The sequence below is a fragment of the Gossypium arboreum genome, chromosome 3, assembly GCF_025698485.1.
Source record: "Gossypium arboreum isolate Shixiya-1 chromosome 3, ASM2569848v2, whole genome shotgun sequence".
NCBI classification, from domain to species: Eukaryota; Viridiplantae; Streptophyta; class Magnoliopsida; order Malvales; family Malvaceae; genus Gossypium; species Gossypium arboreum.
Genome location: NC_069072.1, coordinates 36,516,966 through 36,537,841, shown reverse-complemented (window position 1 = coordinate 36,537,841; position 20,876 = coordinate 36,516,966). Strand labels below are relative to the sequence as shown.

The window sequence follows — 20,876 nt, the reverse complement described above, 5'->3', positions numbered from 1 at the left end:
TTGCTTTCCTTCTATTTCTTCTCAGCTTATCTTATTTTACTTTCTCTTGTTTTATGTTTCCTTTGGGGAATAAGACCACATAAGTGGGGAATATGGTTCAACTTTATTACTGAATTGTGAACGTATAGTGTAACCCTTAGACAAGCTTAGATATAAGATCTTTAGTTTAATTAATGATATTGTCCCATTTATATGATCCTAATTTTCTCAACTCTCTACTTGCAATTCCATAATGAAAAATTTTACATTAACCAAATTGAGTTATTAGGGTTTTTAAATTTGTTGGTAGCCGTTTATCATTTAGTCAAAATTAGAAAAAAAAACAACATTAAAAATCTATTGTGATAAATTATTAAGGCTTAATTATGTTCCTAAATGGGCGAAATGAGGAGGACAAATTGAGGGTTGGTATTAGTGGGTGTTAGATTAAAATATGCATTTAAAAGAATCAAAATAATGAACATCCAAACAGGTCCTTGAATAATATCGATGGTGTCACGACTTTTTTGGGCAAACTTTGAGTGGACCGGGAACAAGTCAAAAAATAGACCCCAAAGGCCATTGAACATGGAATGCTCTCCCAATCAGCCTACAAGATTTTGAAATTTATAAATATAAGCATTTATTTATAAGTTATTTTCCCTACATCATTACTCAAATAAAAAAAAATCAACAAAGGAATTTAGAAGGATTCCATTTATGTTTTTTTTAGTATAGTAAGATAATAATAAAATAATTAAAAATATCACTTGACATCATTCTAAATTTATTTTTAATTTGTTTTGCTCCACTAATAATAAATAAAAATAATTACCCTTTTAGTCAACAATCAATATTATGCGTCCTAGCTAAAAGTTGAAACAAGTTTTGGTGTTATGGTATAGAGTTAGTAATTGAGGCCAATTTACACATGGTTAATTTGGATTGCTGGGTCAAACATTAGTCAAGGTTTATGATTCCACTCGTTATGAACTATTATTCAATCATTAATTTAATATAAAAATATTTTTATTTTTAATATTTGGTAAATAGGAATTTAGGTTTATAATTTAAGTCACCTAAAAAAATAGAATTTGTGTTCTGAGCCAACCCAATAGAGTTACAGATCTATTTAAGTAAGGCAATGGGAAAGGAACTTTTGTCCTACCCAACTCTCCATAATGTATCTTTGGGAAAGAAATTAACGATAGAATAATGTTGGGGTGAGGTGACAACATTATTCGTGGGAAGAGATTATCAAAAAGCAAGATTGGAATCTTATTATTAAAGATAGGATCCTTTTCCATATATTGACCAAACTAATGAAGGTCGTCCCAAGTCTTCGGTTTAACATAATTGAAATCAAAGTCATATTTTAAAATATAACAAAACGAGTATACTTTCGGATTCCAAAATTCTAGGAACAATTCTGATTTTTGAGCTTTTTCATTTTCCTTCCATTTTTTATTTCCCAAAACAAGCTACTTAGAAATTTATTTTTTAAAAGACTATGACACCTATAAATACGAGTTTGACCTACAATATTTTGCCTAACTTTAATATCTATGAGTGATAAGGTCTAAATATTTTTTTATATTGCGCTCAAAGTTTTCAGTGTTGTAAGTCGCAAAGTCTCTAGACATAAATAATTAAATTTTTTAGAATATGCATCGTGTTATTAGTATGATACTGTTGGATCAATTCAGACGAATTTAAATACCAAACGTCAAATTAAGGTATGATTTAAATTGAAAAGAGATTGAGTTAGAAGGAATAAAAGTGAGATAATGAATTGTCATTAATGTGTAAAGTGAAGGACCAAAGTTGATATTCTGCAAAGGATTATGGTGGTAATTAATCCATAGTAATTAGATTAGTGTAGAAGCTCAATCCTAGCTGTACCGGTCCAAATTTGACCGGGCCTAAATCAGCCTAATATACCCAAGCCCAAAACTAACCCCAAAGACCCAGACCCGATTACAAACAAGCCCAAACAAAAAAAAAAAGAAGCAGCAAACCCTAGGGCCACTTGCCTCCACTTGCACTGCCTCCGTCCCATCATCCCATCATCTGCAAAACAAACAGAGAGCAGAAAGCACGCAAAAGAGAAGCAAAACAAAGCAGAAGCAGCAAGCAATAGCAGAGATCAAAAAAAATATTTCTTTTGTAACCGACTATAAAGTCGAAAAGGAAATCAAACGAGAGGGGACTCGATTGTATTTGCAAAAAAAGAGGGATTTTCAATATTCAAAAACGAATACAATATAAGAGAATAAAGCCAGCAAAAGGATTGATTAAAAAGGTAGATCTTTGTGCTTTACATACCGAATATAGTGTACATAAATAGATAGTTGTATAGATATAATATTTTTACCTTTTTTTGGGCGATCGGAAAGATGGAAACCGAATGGTTTTCTCGGTTTTTCGCAACGGTTGTGGGTCTTTTTGTTGTTTGAGGCTCAGATTTGGAACGAGGGGAGCAAAAGGGGTCGAATAGGCGCCATCTTCGTACCTCCGGCCACCGGCGATGGACTGCGACGGTCCCCTGTGGCCGGACTTAAGACCCCAGCGGAGAAAAACAAAAGAGCTTCTACATTTTTTAGAAATTTGGCGGAAGTGATGATTTTTTTTTTAAAAAAGGTGGCTTAAATAGGTGCATAAAACGGCACCGTATTGGGAGGATGCTTTCAACGCAAAAACGGCACCGTTTGGTGCTAGACCCGCGACCCGATCCAATTGATAACAGGACCCGCGTGTTTTCTTCCCTAAAAGGGATATGTGCACGTTTGATCCCTCCCTTTTGCGTGGTCATTCAATTAGGCCATCTATGCTTTCCTTTGTCTTTTTAATTCGTCCCTGAAATTTTCACGTTATTGCAAATTAATCCACGTCTAAACGCAGCGTTGTGCGATTTGGTATATTTTCGGTTTCGATCCTCAATTATTTATGTGCATTTGTATTTTGATCCTTGGCTCAGTTTTTAATAGTTTGTTTTATTTAAAAATTATCCTTTCAATTTTGTTTTATTTCAATCAAGTTTAATTTGTGATTTATATTCTTTAGGATTTAATTAGTTATTTATTTATGCATATATTTTTATTTTATTTTATTTTTGCTGTAGTTTTTATCCTATATTGTTTAGTTAGTGATTTCTTTTATGTATATATATATATATATTTTCATATATTATGTATATATTATGTATATAATTTTAATATTATCATATATTTATTTTGAATATATATATTTGTGTAATATTATTAATAATTGTTTTTACTTTATTATCATTTCTAATATATATGTGTATCGTGTATATATATATATATATATATATATATATATATATATATATATTTATTGTATTTTACATATGTTATGTATATATATTTAATACTATATTATTTATATATATATTTTCATATTATCTTACGTATATATTTTTTAATAACTATATTATGTATATACTATTACCATATATCTATTTATGTAACATTATTAATGATTGTTTTTACTATTATTATTATTCCTAATATATATATATATATTATGTATACATTTTTAACTACTATATTATATATATATTTTAAATACCATATTATGTACATATTATTATTATATCTATTTTACCCTTTTATATTTTATCATATGTGTATATATATATACTTTTATATATATAGTATTATATATTATTATATTTATTATTATACTTATTATTTTCACTATTGTTACTTATTATTTTACTTTAACATTATTATGTCTTGGTATACATATGTCTTTTTTGTACATATTGTCATTTTTTGTTATATATATTATTTTATTATGGTATTAATACATTTTTATCCTTTTCATTCACTGTAAATGTTATTTATAATTACTCTAATATCCTAATATTATATTATAATATTTTCATTTTATTAATCACCTCATTATTTTGCATCGTTTATTTATTCACGAATTTTTGTCATAATACATGAATTTTAAATAAAGGCAAGCTCATTCTCAAAGTTCGAGATGCCGTGTCCTAACTTACTGGATATGACATCTTGTTACCTCGAGATAAGATTTTTGTAAATAAAGGTAATATTCGGTATTTGGAAGTTTGAGAGATCGTGCCCTAACTTATTGGGTTTCAATTTTCCTCGTTTACCCTAAATAATCAAATATCCTTTTAAAAGGAGTTAAAATACACAAATTTTACATAAAAGGCAAACTCACTCTCAAAAGCTCGAGATGTCATGTCCTAACTTACTGGATGTAACATTTTATCACTTTGAGACGAGAAGGTCTTTAATATTCGAGTTTTTTACAAAGAGAGGGATCGTATTTTAAAGTATTTTAAGTTTTCAATTTTCGACACTAAGACAACAATTAATCAACTAGGTACCAAGTTTTGGGCGTATCGAGGGTGCTAATCCTTCCTCGTGCGTAACCGACTCCCGAACTTATTTTTTGATTTTCGTAGACCAAAAATTATCATTTTAGTAAATCTTAACTTTTATTAAAATGATTAATTTGAGGTGACCCGATCACACCTCATCAAAAAGGATTGGTGGCGACTCCTCTATTCGTTTTCATTTTCAAAATCAAGTCGATTCCCGTTTTTTCAAAAAAATGGTTACGACACTAGCCATTCAACATCATTTGTTTAAGCCTTCTTAATCCCCCATCGTCGGATCATAAATAGTGGAAAGACATAGATTTCCATCAAGTAAAGTAGGGCAAAATTTTGGAACATTCTTAGCATTATATTCGTCCCTTGGTCGGCAAAGAAAGAAAGAAAACGAGAAAATAGAGGAACTTCCCTAGCCGTGAGTTCCATAGTTAAATTCATGAGATTTTGTTGTTCAAATAGCTAAATTGAGCCATTGAAATTCTTAAATGTTCCCTTTTTTCTGAAGCAAAGATTCTTAAATGTTAAATTACCCATTGTAGAGGACCAAAAACTGAAAGACAAGGGATGATGTTTTGAGGGGTCTTTTTAGGTCTTTCGAATAAGAAAAAGAGAGGTAAGGAAGGCCTCATCATCTCATGCTTTCATAGTTTAATTTATGTTTTAGGGGTGATTTGGTTGGATTATTATTTAATTCGAAGAATAATTAAATAATTGAGTTAAAAATGAAAATTAATTAATATAGTCATTGTAATTTAGTTTTATTAAGATAATTAAATAAGTTTTTACATAAATTTTAATACTGTAAATGAAATTAGAATTGATTTGTGTAAATTATTTAATTAGAATTAATTAATTTTGGAAAACTATTTAACTATTGAGTTGATTAAATATATGAAATTTTGTTTTTAAAATTAAGAAAGAGAAGTTCACAAGATTGGATCGGTCCAACTAGCCCACTAAGACATGTGTGCCATAGAATGTAGAAGAATTACCTCCTTGGAGCCACTAGCCATGTAGCATAGAAAGTCCTAATTGGACTTGAACTCTTCCAATTTAATTAATTAATATACTTTGAATGATGATTAAATTCTTGCAAATATCTCTCTATAAATATTTCATAGTAGCGAAAAAAATTATATGAATCAATATACTAGGAAATATTTATCAAAATTTAGTGAAAGATTATGAGTAATTTTTTCATACTCAAATAAATTCTATTTTTCTTGAGTTTGGTTCTTGTTTTGAAGGAATTATAATTGCAATGATTTGGTGATCATAATTCAAATTTAGAAGTTGAATTTTTAATTTTGGAATCACATAAAGGATTTCAACTTTTACTCCTTGAGAGTATCATAGTTTTATTCTATGCTTGGTTCTTTGAGTCATAGCCCATTCTCTAAGCATGCCAAAGTTCGAAAATAGCAGAGAAAATCAATTGGTTGAAATCTTGAAGACTTTAGATTTCAATTCAAGTTGGTCAAAAACTTTAAGGACATCCCCAGAGCCTTCTGTGATTTGAACACATCTCTTTATGACTCGAAACATAGATATTTGAACAAATTTATTACTTTAGATATCACGATAAAGTCCATTTTATAAAAATTCTATTTCATAGGGACAACTTTAACATGTTTTCTAAACAATTTTCCAACAAAAACAACATTGACCAAGATGCATGGTGTCATATCTATATGATTAGTTGATCACGGGAAAAGCTTCTGAGATCCAATCAATGAATAAATTTTGAAATTATAAAATATTAATGATTGATGTTAGTGACTCACCCTTCATGTTGACATCTTTGGTTATTTCCTTCACATATACTTTCAATCTTCTTCATTGTTTAATCAAATATGATAATAGAATACGAGTGAGGATACCCAACAAGCCACTAGAAAAAACAAGTGAATCAATATTGGATTTACCTAAACTATTTTCTCTAGATGGTACACCTACATGCGCTGATGAGGCAGCCTCTACAAGAACCACACTATTGACCCAACCGAGGAAGAGCTCACAAACATTGTAAGGAGTCACATGAGTTTTCATGTTACGAGGATTGTTTTTAACAAACTCCACTTAAGACTCTACATCATGTTTTTAATTTATTCTCTAGAAATAAAACCATGGAAACCTTAGCTGATAGTTTTATTTTAATTACCCATCTCTTTATATATTTGTTTTATAATTGTTTATAATCTTTATATTATGGTATATTATAATCATGATATAAATGTATGAGATGATCCACAATTAATCGATTAAAGATAAGAAGTGTGGTAATACGAAAATACATATGTTGTCTTGAGAATAAAGATTCACGAACTGATTGGATGAAATCCATGTTCTTGCTAGTTAATTATGGGACCGCAAAGCGACATGATTGATGGGTGTGAGAATGATCGTAGCAACGAAAAAAAATTCAATGTTATAATAAAGACACATGCATCATACTGCATTTTTGATATGTTACTAAAATGAAAATATTTGCTTAATATAATTATAGTAATTAGTGAATCTTTATTATTTTTCAGTTCAACTGTCTCTTACTCCTCTTATTAGCATTCTTACTAAGAATAAATTAAATGGGGATAACTTTTGAGAATGAAAACATAATCTATTAATCGTTCTCAGCTGTGAGAAACACAAATTCGTCATTGACGAACCCCGCTCGCCTAAAGCTCAACCTAAAGCAAGAAATTGCTGGAGAGATTCAAACTCGATTGCTCAATGCTATATTTTAGCGAGCATGAGTAGTGTGCTGCAAAAGAAACATGAGAATTTTCGTACTGCTAAAGAGATCATGGAAAATTTGGAGGATTTGCTCGGAAGGTAAGTCGTATTAACTAGACAATCCACTATTTCAAATTTGATAAACTCCCAACAAAAACCTGGCACTCTAGTCAAAGAACATATACTTAGGCTTATGAGATTTTTTGCGGAAGCGAAAGACAATGGGATTGAACTGGACACGAACACTCAGATTAAAATGGTGGTCAAATCCTCGACCAAGGAGTTCACTAGATTTAGGGTTGCTTACAACTTGGGGAACAAGGCGTGTAACACCCTAAATAACTTAAGTCTGTTTTTGTGAAATCTGACACAAATGTGTATCTGCTCCAGTTGTTAAGTGTTCTAGATGTGTGTATGAGGTCTTGGGTTCAAGTCCCATATTTGGAAATTTTTTTTATTTTTTATCCAAGCCTTATCCCTGTTAGGTGGGCTCATATTATATTGTTTGTACATTAGAATGAGCCTACTGGTTCGAATGGTAAGGAGTTAGCTTATTGGAGGTCTTGTGTTTGAATCCTTGCATGAGCATGGGTGATAATTTTTGTTCTGGTCGTCTGTTAGAGGTTCAATGGATTAGTGGGAAGTTAAAGAGATTATAGGATAGTTTTTGCCAAAATAATCAAATGGTTATTTTTTAATTTTTATTTTCTTTTCTTATTTCCTTCTAACATTTTCTCCTCCACTTCACTGTAAACCTTTTTCTTTTCTTTTCCAATTCCGGTCTTGTTTCTATTTTGCAAATTGTTGGTTCCTTCTCGTGGTTCGTAAGTAAGATTAAGCTGTGGGTTGAGGAAGGTGTTGTCTAATGCTTTAATTTCTGTGGGTGTTTTTGAACTGATTCTGTTTTGTCGTTTCAATAGGTGTTGTCCAAGAAATTTGAAACCCTTCCGTTGAGTAGTGAATTTTGGAGGCTACCATTGTCGAGGGTAAGTTTTGAATTGTAACAGTCCGTTTTCAGTGAAATAGAAATAGTGGTTTTGGGACCACAAATTCAAGTCAGAAAGAAAATTTGTTTTAATATTATTGCATGGTTTGTATTATGATAGGAAAGACGTATGAAAATTTCAATAAGAAAATTTTACCGATTTCATGTTTAATTGTTAGTAAGAACTAAATTGCATGAAATGCAAAAGTTGAATTCTAGTAGCTAGAGGGATTAAATAACAATAGAATTCAACTTTTGAGGTCCTTATAAGGAAAATAGACCATTAAGAGAAGTTAGTAGATATTTATGATGATTCATCCATGGAAATTTAAGAAGAGAAAATGACTAAATTGGAAAGTGGGAAAATAAAATATGATAATTAAATTAAAAGATAAAATATTATTTTATATCATCATTTTCCCCAAAATTTTCTATGGAAACTCTAGCTAAGAGAGAGAACTTCAAGCAAACTTAATTGGGTAAGTAATCATGTCTCGTTTTTAGTAATTTTTACATTTCTGAGATCGTAAAAACCTAACCTATCTATTTTGGGGATCAATTTGTAAAGTTATCAAAATATTAAAATTTTTCCATGGATGAGTATGCTGAAATTTTGAAATTTATAGTAGAAAATAAAATGTTGTTGATAGATAAGCAACTTTTGTAAAAGGAAATTTTCATGAAATTGTGATTTAGGGACTAAATTGAAAAATGTAAAATTTATGAAAAATTTCTGATTTTTTTGTGAAATACATGGACTATTATTGTTATATGAAAAATTTGGCTAGGCTTGGAATAATGATTAAATTGCATGAATTTCATTTTCCGAGCCTAGGGAAGAAATTTGAATTAATTAAATGTATAGAGGCAAAATGGTACTTTTGCCTAAAATGTGAATTTGATTGAATTGAATATGAATTTCATTAAATTGAGTTAAATTTACTCGTATAGATCCGGATAGACCTAGTACGGAATTGGATCAAGGAAAACAAAAAGTATCAGATTAGTAGATTCTCGTATACAAACAAGTGTCGAGGTAAGTTCGTGTAACTAAATTGTATAAATTTACGTGCTTGAATGAAATGTTGTATATATAAATTGTATAATTGATATGTTATGAAATTAATTATAAATTCGATAATGTTTGATAAATATGAAAACCTGTATGAATACATGAAAATCGATTGGGTATAGGGCTCCCATATTGGTTGTGGTCTTGCATATGTTGCAGACACACCATAGCTCGAAAGAGTGTCCCGTTATTAGCTCTTGTGAGCTTCCCGTTATATGGTTCTTGCGAGCTTCCCATTATAGCTCTTCAAAGCATCCTGATAAGTTGTAATCCTACATGTGTTGTGGATACACCTTAGCTCTTATGAGCTTCCTGATCATAGGCTCTTCATGAGCTTTTTGTTAATTGCTCTTTGTGAGCTTCCTAATATGGCTCACTTGAACGTCCCAATATATGGCTATCCAGAGGTCCCCGACAAATAGCTCTTCAGAGCTACCCGTTATTGGCTCGCTTGAGCTTCCTGAATATAGCTCTTATGATCTTTTTGTTTTAGCCCGGATAAGCTTCATGTTTATGTGTTTTTATAAGCACTCCCAAATATGAGTTGATAGATTTATCGTAATGTACATTTTGTGTGTATTGCCCATGTATCCATTGATATTTTAAATGATTCAACGGGTAATGTTCTGGTAAAGGATAATAGGAATTCAAGATGAAATACTATGAGAATACTTGTTATGCATAATTATGATATGTACATGTTCCTTGGAAACTTGAAATGATAAACATATGTATGTGGAAATAAGACATTGATGAGCTCATCTATATTTCTTGGTATTAATATGAATTATGTAACTAACAATTAATATGAACTATGTAACTAACATGTTTGATGAGGATGTTTGTGTGTTTAGGTTATTTATTACATTGAATTGGATGTATTATCTATGTTATTTTAAATGAATATGAATGGTAAGTTAAATTCTGTTATATGAACTTAAATTCTGTTATATGAACTTACTAAGCATTTAATGTTTATTTAGTTTTTCTTTCCTCTGTTTTATAGTACTTGGAAACTTGTGAAGGTTGGAACTTGGTCAGAGACACATCACACTATCCATCAGACTTCTCGGTATATAAAGCAAGCTAACTTTTGGTATAATGGCATGTATAAGCTAAGTTAGGCATAATGATGAAATATTTTGGTTGTAACTAGCCATTGAAATGACTAGTGTAAGGCATATTTTGATGTAATTATATAAGGCCTTATTAAATTTGATGTGTGATAAAATGGTGATATGATGGGAAGTATATAAACCAATTGATGAATGGTTTTGAATTAGCATAATTGATAAAGTAAGCTTATAAGCATAAATGCGTTTTTGGTAAGTTTAAAAACATGCACATATGAGATAATATGTCATGCATAAAACTTGTTATTGACATTGATTTGAGGGTTATGAATTGGCTTGTGACTGTGTTTGGCTGATGTTGTAGGTGAAAAGAAAATTGGGTGAGAAAAGTGGCCTGTAAATGGCCTATTTTTCGTATATACGGGCAAAGACACAGGTGTGTGTCTCAGCCGTGTGTGACACATGGCCATGTGCATGGGTGTCTGGTTTGACCGTGTGTCCCCTGCACCTAATTTTTGAAAATTAAATTGTTCACATGGCCTAGCACACGGGCGTGTGGCTGGTCGTGTAACCCAAGTCAGAGAGTTACAAGGGTATGAACATGACCTGGGACACGGCCATGTGCCTCAAATCGAATGCCCACACGGCCTGAGACACGAGCGTGCCACTTGGCCGTGTGAGCCACATGGGGGTGTGTCCCTTATACCTAAGAAAAATTTTGAAATTTCGTGAAAAATTTTGAAATTTCGCAAAAATTCTCTGAGTTCCTGATCTAGTCCCAACTTGTTTCTAATGCATAAATTGGGTCTTGAGAGCCCATATAAGGGACATTATGATTGAATAGATTAGAATTTGGGTATGAATAGTAAGTAACATGAATTAACTGTATTTGTTTCGTAAACTCCAATAATGCTCTGTAACCCTGTTCCGGCAACGGATATGGGTTAGGTGTGTTACATGAATTGTTTTAGTGCAATTTTTTCATTGTGGTTTTGCATTATGCTCAAAAGTGTCTTGCTTGGATTTGTGAATTAAGGTTAATTGAAGACGTTTTGTTTGAAAATTGTAGGTTTTATTCACTTCGGGGGTGTGATTGCTTCGAAAATGAATTAGGTGTGCACCCCTAACGCGAGAAAATAAGGTTCAGCGAAAGCCAAAAATTGGGTCTGTCGACGCCATGAACGTGTGGCCGGCCTTGTGGCTGGCCGTGTGATAGTATGAATGTGGCCGTGTAGGCCACATAGGCTAGGTCAGGTTTGGTGTGTAATCCACACGGGCATGTGGGTTTTGGGTTAGGCCGTGTGGACCACACAGGCATGACTATTCTGGGCATGTGGGCCCAAACTTCTAAAAATTTCTCTAGGGTTGCACGGGTCGATGTAGGACCAGTAAGGGCTAACCAAACCTTGTATCATGTGATCTAATATTCTGATAATCTGATCTAAGTAGGAAACTGATATGTATGTCTAACTATTCTATTTGAGTATATATGTTATCTATATACGAGCATGATAAGCATGATAATTCTATAATCTGTATTTGTGTTTGGGGTGGAATTTGCATATATGGAGAAAGTGATCTATACTGCGACCTTTCGCCTATTATCTGGTAGCTTGGCTGCATATTATTTGTTATGTGTCGCATGAACACTATATGGTTTGTAGGGTTGGGTGGGTGTTTTTATCCCCATATAATGTGATGGGATGAATGAAGATAGTGTGTAGAGGATGGGGGTAGGATTCTGTATATCTACTCTATACATCTAATTCTAATATCTGTATCTGTTAAGGACTTAGGTCCAATTCTATTTCTATCTGCATTTGAGATTCTATGAATGTTGCATGACTATATCTGCTGAGTTACACACCGAGTATACAGAAGCTCACATTTGCTTGTATGTACTGTTCAGTTAATCCATAGACTTATACAGGTCAGTGCGATAGAGGCTCAGCAGTGACCATTCAACAGTGAACTATTTTTATTTAGTAGTAACGGTTTTATTTTAAAATTTGGTTTTTCTTGAGAGTTTGTAATTTTTGGGACTCTCTGGACTGTATGGTTTTAACTTTTGGATTTGGATTTTTGTTTTGTTTTTTTCTCCACAACGTTGACAAAAACACTTTACGCAAGAAAATTATTTTACCAAATGGTTTTTCCACTGCAAAATAAATGGTTAACTTTAAAGAACAACATATAACGGTTTCAGTAATATATAAATGAATATGTTTTATAAAACTTGAAAGTTTTATCAGAGTTAGGTTGCAAAACTAGGGCTGTGAATTTTGGGTTCCAAAATTTCATTTCAAAAAGACTAGTTTCAAGCAAAATTTGTTTTTATCCTGAATGGCTATATGGTACACCGAGTCTCCAGCGCCGATCTTGTAAGTATCTCTGAATTTAGAAAACACTATAGTAGTACTTTTTGAAACTGTACTGAGTTAGTCAGAGACTAAAACCTCTAAAATACTTCTAAAATTCTGATAACTTGAGCATAAAATATCTTCTAATAAACACTGGAACTAATGCATAAAATTTTATAATGTAGACAAAACTAAAAATATTATGAGCATTCATGGAACTCGTGGTCGTGGCATTTGTGGGCACGGTGAACGCCGTATGAGGGCTCGAGCTGAGTCTTCCTCTCTGGGAAGTATACTGAATTTGGATACGAATGAGACACTGATTTCACCTGCTACTAAGACTAGGTCTCAAAGCTTCTCGTCTGGGGACGACGCACTTTCCCAAGCCATGTTGAGAGTGTTGGAAAAGGTCGTTGGACCCCATTCTAGATCTGAAGGTCATGGGTCGATAACTGAACGACTCTGGCCCAATAGAGCTGAGTTGTTTAGGGGCATCACTGGAGTCGCCCCTACTATGGCCGAGTATTGGTTGGAGGCCATTGAGAGGATTATAAACGACATTGACTGTGTAACACCCCTAACCCGTATCTGTCACCAGAATAGGGTTACAGGATATTACCAATTAAAACATAGATTCAAACAATCACATGCATAAACTTGTACCAACTTATAAACCAATCAATCTTAAAATAAAAAGTCAATTTATTAAATTAATATTACCTAACCAAAAGTAATATAGATACAACTTTTTTTAATTATACAAATTATACAATCACACCTCAAATGAAAAAGTCACAGGTAAATAGAATTCACAAAATCAAGTACATCAATTCATTGCAATATTATCATGTCAAGATCAACTTTTTAATATGATACTTATTATGTCAAATCATACTATAATAAAAAGACATACACGTTGACTACTTATTATTTGCTTACTAATGTACAAGTCATCATTCAATTTTCTTTTTTCATTTCGTTTAGCCGAATGTATATGCATTATCCATCATGCTTAACAATCATTCATTTCTAACTTTATTCGCCCATCTTAAGAATTGGTACTTATTTAATATACAAATTAAAACATATACCGAATATATTTCTCCTACTTATAACCAGCATTTTAGCTTATTAATGTAAAACTCATTATAACACAATATATATTCCCTATTCATGCATAACCGAACACATCATATATAAAGTCAATTCCACATGCATGATTATTTATATATTTAATTGCCAAATCACAAGTTGATCAAAACCATTTCAAATGACTTCGTTTATAACAAACAAATCAAAACGGTTACCATTTGGACCTTTTAAGCTATGGTCCATTTATTACTAATCATGACTCTATTTAATAGCAAAATCATAGTATCAACTTAAACATGCAATCTTAAATCCCATACACCAACAAATCAAACAAACTATCATATACATATATTTATAGGCAATATCAAATCACAACTCAAACTTAGCCATCATATTCAATTCCATTTTATGACCAAATATATCAAATTCATATAGGTTTCACCTATGCAAAACATTGACCGAACCATTTAATCATGCTTATGGCCGATTCTACCTTGCTCCATACAAGGTCATAACCCACCTTAATATATGATCATATAACACATTTCACAATTATTCATAGCACACGGAACCTAGATCAAAATAGTATTAAACCATAATTGAACCGAAACCAAAATCAAGCAAAATACTTAAGCCATTTTTGCATGGCTAATATACATTCATTTTCGGAATAGCTAACTTTAAAATAGCCTATACATGCCATAATTCAAGTTTAGTTTAAAGGTACCAAAGCTGTAGATAGTGTGATGAACTTGGCTGATGATCCTCGAGCTTGTAGCTTGACTTCAAAATCTATAAAACAGAGTAACGTAATACACAAAGTAAGCTACCACAGCTTAGTAAGTTATAAGCAGTAAACAACTCAATAATATATTTGATTTTTATTAACTAAAAAAAATGCATTAACATTATTCACTACCTAAGCCGAATACATATATAATCACCTAATACACTATAAATTAACTTCCATTTCCAAGCCTAATAGCCATAACAACCATACATCCATTAACTCTTTTCTACAATTCAAGAATCATCAAAAGCCATCCCATGTATAATTTATACCTAAATTGCCAAATACACAAAGTATACATATACACATATTAAATGACATTTCAATACCACACAAATTTATTCATCACAAGCCGAATACACATATCCAAATACACATAGATTCCTCATTTGCATTATATATGATTTATAGCACACAACTATAACACTTTCTTACCTTGTCTTAAGTAAATATCAAATTAACTCATACCTGACCATTTAACTCGTATTATACAATCCGCACGCGGTTTACCTTTTCCCGATGGACCATTCAGAATTGGATAGGACACTCGGATAATCACATAAATCGTACAATGCCAACTTCCCAGACCTGGTCTTACATGTAACCACATATCGATGCCACTGTCCCAGACAGGGTCTTACTCGTAAACACATACCAGAATCACAAATCGATGCCATGGACTTACTCGCACACATATATCAGAATCCTATGTCATGACATATGTATCCTAGCTATTCCTAAGGTTCATACAGGGCTTTCGGACGTCGTACCTCGGTTGAATCGAACTCGGAAATGTCATAGCCAAATTTAACATATTTGGTCATAGCATAATTTAATTATAACATTCCATAACAGCATGTAATTATAACATTAAACTATCAATAAACACGTCTATTTGCTTATAAACTTACCTCAGACGTCGTAAAACGGGACGGGACTACTAGTCGACAACTTTTGTTTTTCCCTGGTCAAAATCTGATTTCTTTGGTTCTTAATCTAAACATATTCAAATTAAGCTCATTCAAACATATTTTCATTCAATTTTGTCCAAAACACATAAATAGGCAAATTACTATTTTACCCTTGATATTTACAATTTTTACAATTTAGTCCCTATTACACAAAACACAAAATACAGAAAATTTCAAAACACCTATGTTAGGCCGAATGGTACCCATGCCTATACAAGTCCATATATTTTATAAATTTTACATTTTAGTCCCTCAAATTATTATTTTTGCAATTAAGTCCTAATTACCCAAAATAATCAAAAACTCTAATACAAAATATGTTAATCTAAAACATATATTTCATATTTCACCATCAAAAAACAAAAATCACAAGCTATCGACAATGGCTCAACTCAAAATATTCATCAAAATCAAAAATTAAAGCATGGGTTTTGTAGTACTCGAAGCAACGATATAAAAAACGTAGAAATTATCAAAAACCGACAAGAAAACGAACCTTGATTAAGCTAAATAGGTGGCCAAGCCCTAGGTTATTATTCTTCTCTTTAGTTTCAGCAATTAGGAGATGAAAATGATGAAAATGATTTTATTATATGTTATAATATGTTATATTATAACATTTTATTTCATTTCCCATTTTACCCTTAATGAAATAATAATGAAACTTTATATTCTATGTCTAATGCCGTCCATTACACTTAATTTTGGGCTTATTGCAACTTTAAGGCTTTCATTTAAAAAGCCAAGTACAATTTAGCCCTTTTTTAGAAAAACCACTAAATTTTTATTTTACGCGATTAAGCCGTTTTATTTAATCGGACACTCAAACTATAAAATTAAATCATGAAAATTTCATAGATATAAATTCACACAAATTAAACACAGAAAATAATTTTTAAATATTTTTTTGATTCAGATTCGTGGTCCCGAAACCACTATTTCGATTAGGGTCTAAATCGGACTGTTACAACTCTCCCCCCTTAAGGATTTTTGTCCACGAAAATCTTACCGGTGAATAGGTTCGGATAAGTTCTCTCATTGTATCCTCTGGCTCCCAAGTTGCTTCCTCAACTCCGTGCTTATGCCACAATACTTTAATTAATGGGATCTTTTTATTCCGCAACTCTTTAACCTCATGAGTCAAAATGAGAATCGGTTCTTCTTCGTATGTCATATCAGGCTGAATTTCAATCTCAGACGGGCTAATCACATGTGAAGGATCAGATCGATACCTCCGAAGCATTGAAACGTGGAATACATTGTGGATCTTTCTAACTCAGGTGGCAATGATAATCTATAGGCAACTGGCCCAACACGTTCTATTACCTCATACGGCCTAATGAATCTTGGAGTCAATTTGCCTTTATGACTGAATCTGAGTATTTTCTTCTACGGTGAAACTCTGTATCTTTACGTTTTAAGTCCGCATAAGATTTCTGACGATCTAATGCTGCTTTCAAAGTTTTACAGATCACTTTCACCTTCTGTTCAGTTTCTTTGATCAAGTCAACCCCGTGTATCTTATTTTCACTGAGCTCAGTCCAGTACAATGGCGTACGACATTTACAACCATACAAAGCCTCATAAGGTGCCATTTTGATACTTGATTAATAGCTGTTATTATACGCAAATTCAATCAGAGGTAGGTATCGTTCCCACATACCTTCAAACTCGTGAATGCAACATCTCAACATATCCTCAAGTACCTGGATGATTTGCCCAGACTGGCCATTTGTTTGCGGATGGAAAGTAGTACTAAAATGTAATTTCGTACCTAGTGCATCTTGCAGTTTCTTCCAAAATCGCGATGTAAACCTCGGGTCTCTATCTAAAACAATAGATATAGGCACATTGTAACGCCCCAAAAATCCTAAAATCCCAAATTTTCTTTTTTATTTCGATTTTGATAAAAAGTGTGCTTAATATTCCTAGTCAAGTGTTATTTATGTGATAATAGGTCTTGGTTAATATTTGGGTTCGAACATAGGGGTGAAGGAAATTATAGGTTAATAATTAAAAGAACCCTGATGGCAAGTAGGTGAGCTTTTGAATAAATGAAGGAGGAATTGGACACAAGAAAGCCTTGTGGTGGAGTGGCAAGTGGCGCCACATGCAGGGTAAGGGGGTTTGGGGTTCGAATCCCTCCTTGCTTAAAAGAAGGATTTATTTTGGGTTAAGAGATGGCCAGTGGTGGCGTTGGATATGAACACTGTAGGGAGTGATAAGATGAGAAATTTGAGGAGGGGATTAGGGAGTTATCAGGGAGAAAAATTAGGAGATGAGGAGTGAAGAAGAGGTGGAGCCAAATTGGGAATTTGGGTATAGGAAATTCGGCTATAGACTATATATAGGTGTCAAATGTGAGGATTCCAGGCTAATGCTAAATTATCCCTTTTCTTGTTTCCAGAAAACACTTTTCTCTTCAAGGATCAAAAAGCCGAAATTCCTTGTTCTTTCTTCTTTACTTTGTGCCGATTTTCCATCATAGATTTCCAGAAAACACTTTACTCAATACTTTTTTTTGATTCACCTCTGGTTGTAAATGGTTTCTACTACTCTTTTTCTTTGTGCCGAATAACCTTTTCCATCATACAAACCTTAAAATCCGAGCATCCTCTGCGCCACCACTACTGCTTCTACCTCAGCCAATTCTAGTGTAAGCATTTTGTTCTTTCAGTCGATTTTGCTAAGTATCGATTACTCCTGTCCTTCACTCCTTCTGAATCAGTTTTCGTAGGATTAGTATCGAACCTCAGTCTTTTGGATCCCTCCCGATTTGCTTCCTAGGTGTTGAAACTTTGGTAAGTGTTTTTCACTTTGTTAATGATTGGCCGAATGGGCTTTAGTAGGAAAGGGTAACTTTTGTTGGATACAAGTCACCCATTATGTTTTTAATGATAAAGGTTAATGTAGATCTGGGAAGTACTCGTGATTAGTGATCAAAGGAAGGCTATTAAGGCTTGGCGTTTCAGGTAAGGTTAAGGTGAGATTTCGAATTTTGGTAAAAGTATTCAATAAGTATGTGTGATTAATTGTTGAGTAACATCGACTATAGGTTCGTCGCTAGGGATATTGTAACATGCTTTATTGCTAGGTGTGTACATACACTGCACACACATAGTAGATCGGCAAATCCTGAAATACCGAAAAGCCGGAAGTTTGGCTACCACAGACTTGCGAGTGTGAGAACACTCGTAAGGGGGAAACCGATAGGTTACCTGAGACCCCATGGGCGATTCCATGGACTTGGGTTGTGTATTGGCCAACCGGGCCAGAATAGGCTAAATGGGCCCGATGGGCTGAAGTGCCCATCATAGGCAAAATTGGCAATTTCATGCCAAGTGATGGAAAACAGTATGATTGCATGATTACGAATGTGTTTGGGCCTAATGGGCCATACGAATATGATTTGGGCCTAATGGGCCATATGAAAGAGATTGAGCCTAGTGGGTCATATGCATGTATGCGGATTTTACTAGGCTTTGTAAAGGGTTTTGGGCCTAGTATATGATAATTGCATAAAACTTGATTAAATAATTAATTGCGACCGTGGACGAGTCATCAGGTTAATGTGTGGCAATGGGTATATGCATGTCTAGGATTGGATCTAGAGAGAGTTTGGTACTTAAGCGGTCTTAATGACTCACCTCTTCTGCTCTGGAATCCTACCTAGTGCATAGTATCTGTTCACTTTAGCCAACGGGGACTTGTTAACGGGCCAAAGTAAGTAATAAACCCATAACAAGAGAAATTACCAGAATGTCCCTAGGGGAAAAAATGACTAAAATACCCCTATGTGTAGAATGTAAGACTTATGGATGTTCATGTATATCTGCTGCATACATACGATATTCTGTTTAGGTTGCATATGGGTTGGGAATTATGGAACAGAAGAAGTATATGAGGATCGTATGGTTACTTGACAACCGTGGATCCACCGACGGCTATTAAACCCAATATGTGATTGACAGCTTGCTGCAATGAAGGTAGTACCACAACCGGGCTACCATTGATGTGTATCGGATGGGTGGGTATCCCCACATGATGTGTACCAGGGGACGGAGTTGGTGTATAGCTGTTGGATTATTGGGGTGGGTTGCACTGCATTGCATGTATGACATTATGGTGATTGATGATTGCTTAGTACTCTTCGAGGGTTGTACACACTGAGTTTTCGAAAACTCACCCCCTCTTTTATTTTTTTCTTAGGTGATGCTCAGTAGGAGGTTCGATGGTTGAAGGGACTCCAAGGTGGCCAGCTAGCAAGATGATTTGGACTTGTTTTTTTTAAGCATATAGTTTCTAATTTATTAAGTGATTTCAGACTGGATTGTAATAAGGCCTTCACTTTGGATATTATCAGGATTATTATTTTTAGGCGTTGTAATCATGAGAAGTTGAACATGGGTTTCCTAAATCATAGTTTGTTTTACTACGTTTCTGCAACTAAATTTTTAAACGACTGGTTTTCATAAATCATATGTTTTGAACAAAGCTCCCACAACTAAAAAGAGGTTTTACAAGGTAACCAAGATTTATCATTTTAAGAAGGGTTTTCAATGAAAACAGGGTTTTCGACAAAACACTTCAATGTGACACACTGGATCTGGCCATAACGTCTGGGCCGGGTCTGGGGTGTTACACACACCATGTAATCTCATAATCTGAGAGACATACAAATCAGCTAGCTTATCAAGTGAGTAGTTCGTACATATCAAAACAAAATGAGCCAATTTAGTCAATCTATCAACAACAACCCAGATTGCATCTTTCTTGCTCGGTGTCAACGGTAAACCAGATACAAAATCCATCGTGACTCTATCCCACTTCCATTCAGGTATCGTGATAGGCTGAAGTAATCCTGAAGGTACCTGATGTTTAGCTTTCACTTGTTGACAGGTTAAACATCTTGCAACAAATTCAGAAATGTCTCGTTTCATACCACGCCACCAGTAAAGCTATTTTAGATCATTATACATCTTTGTACTACCTGGGTGAACAGATAACTGACTATCATGAGCTTCATTCAAAATCATCTGAATCATCTCTGAATTCCTCGGAACGCATTTTCGGTCTCTGAATCTCAAACAATCATCAGCATCAACACTAAACTCTGAATCAGCATCCATCTCACACTAAGCTCGTTTTGCAATCAATTCATTATCAACCTTCTGGGCATCACATATTTGTTGAATAAAAAACGGTCTAGCTTTCAATTTAGCTACTATCGAACCGTCATCAGACATGGCCATATGCGTATTCTAACCATCGATGTTGTCTTAGATTTAGATCTTTCTGAGTCATCAAGTATTTCAGGCTTTTGTGATCAGAATAGACATGACATTTCTCACCGACCAAATAGTGACGCCAAATTTTCAAAGCGAATACAATGGCTGCCAATTTTAGGTCATTTGTAGGATATTTCTTT

General features: G+C 33.4%; 1 long non-coding RNA gene across 1 annotated transcript; it reads right to left on the bottom strand.

Annotated features, from left to right (window-relative positions):
* Positions 1 to 1,743: 1,743 nt before the first annotated feature.
* On the bottom strand, positions 1,744 to 2,726 carry LOC108488626 (uncharacterized). The gene is made up of 2 exons (XR_001871786.2): positions 2,354 to 2,726; positions 1,744 to 2,049 (listed from the first exon to the last, which is right to left on the bottom strand). It is a non-coding gene; the product is annotated as an uncharacterized LOC108488626 (long non-coding RNA).
* Positions 2,727 to 20,876: the final 18,150 nt, after the last annotated feature.